Source organism: Gavialis gangeticus, unplaced genomic scaffold (genome assembly GCF_001723915.1).
Source record: "Gavialis gangeticus isolate Ggan-Ray unplaced genomic scaffold, GavGan_comp1, whole genome shotgun sequence".
In the NCBI taxonomy this organism is placed as follows: domain Eukaryota; kingdom Metazoa; phylum Chordata; order Crocodylia; family Gavialidae; genus Gavialis; species Gavialis gangeticus.
This window is the reverse complement of record NW_017728998.1, coordinates 34876981-34878471: the sequence shown is the minus strand read 5'-3', so window position 1 is coordinate 34878471 and position 1491 is coordinate 34876981. Positions and strand designations below refer to the sequence as shown.

Sequence of the window (1491 nt, the reverse complement as noted above, 5' to 3'; positions counted from 1 at the left end):
TGCTCTGATTGTGTGTGTGTGTGTGTGTGTGTGTGTGTGTGTGTGTGTGTGTGTGTGTGTGTGTCAGCATTTGGTCTTTTGAAAGTGTCTTAAGCCTCAGGCAACAACAGGGTGCGATTGTTAGTTCTTGTACAGGAGAATGCTTTGAAGGTAACATCTGTAGATCTTGTTGAGCTCATTTTTACGTGAAACGTAGAGACCTTAGATTAGCTAAGTGTAATATTTGTATTAGCCCCCCAAAGGAGAAAATATAGGCTAGAAAATGATGTGCTTGTGTACAGATGTAGACCTTCAGACAAGCATATGCACACTACCTGATCATCTGTTATACCATTTTACAACTTTATCATTCTTGAAGTCATTAGTAGTGCAAAAGAATGGCGCATTAGTGACTTAGTATAGACATACTAGATAGCAAATAAAAGTTCTGTGAACACTTGGCATATCTAAGATAATTTTTAGGTCGCCTTTATAATAAAGCAAATTTATTTTTTGACATTTAAGAAATAACGTTTAATAAATTTGGAGCCATAATAACACATAGGTGTCTAAATACCATTAAGGTTTTTAAGGTGTCCAAATACCATTAAAAAAACCTCCTTCCCTATGGAGAGCTACTCCCAATGTGAACCAAATAAAACAGTAATATGTGTATTTTCATAAAGTTATGTATTGAATACAGTGAGTTTTATAGACTATGCACTTCTTAAAGGATGTGAAAGTAGCTATTATTTAAGACCATTAAACATTCTTCTCATTACTGTTCCCCAAACTATAATGGTATCATACTTGGCAAAATATCATTCAGTCATTGCTTTTGGACATGAAATTCACTGAAGAAAGATTTCATATTAAAGAGTTTGGCTGGAATTGAGAAGAAGATAATATTATTTATTTATTGTTGAATTGGTTGCAGATCACCAGGGATCCAGGTTTTCTGTTTCCTGTGGGAAAATGGAAAAAACATGGATTTTCCCTTTTGAGCAAGAAAAACATGGATTTTTCATTTTAACAGAGAAAAATGTGGCCCAGTGAGTGGGACCCAGCATGGCCAAGAAAAGCAGGGCAGGGCAGGGAAGCTCCTTGCTGCTGGGAGCCCTGTGCCACCCTGATGAAGTGCCCCTGGCCCACCTGGCGATACCAGGGATGGCAGTGTGGGGTTGTGCCCATCACTGCTCCTGGGAGGGCAGGAGCTTGGTGCAGGCCTTGCAATAGCATGGAGATTCTCTGCTTAGCCACACTCTGCCCTGCTGTGCTGGGTCCCGTGCACTGGGCCGTGGGGGGATGGGCAGCAGGGCGGGGATCACTAAACCTGCTGTGGGCAGCCTGCACCCCTCTCCTGCAGGCTCTGCTTTGGCCATGCTACCCATGGGGAGAGAAGGACCTGGGTTGTGCACTCCACTCCACTGCAGCAGCAGCTACCTTCTGTGGATGGCAGCCAGGGCTCAAGTGCTGCTGTGAGGGACCGGAGACTGCTGATGCAGGTCCCTG

The 1491-nt window shown here is 43.2% G+C and overlaps 1 protein-coding gene across 4 annotated transcripts in view; it reads left to right on the top strand.

The window, feature by feature from the left end:
• Nucleotides 1-1491, top strand: part of TOX3 (TOX high mobility group box family member 3) — a 126966-nt gene that overhangs the window by 77461 nt on the left and 48014 nt on the right. The window lies entirely within an intron of this gene.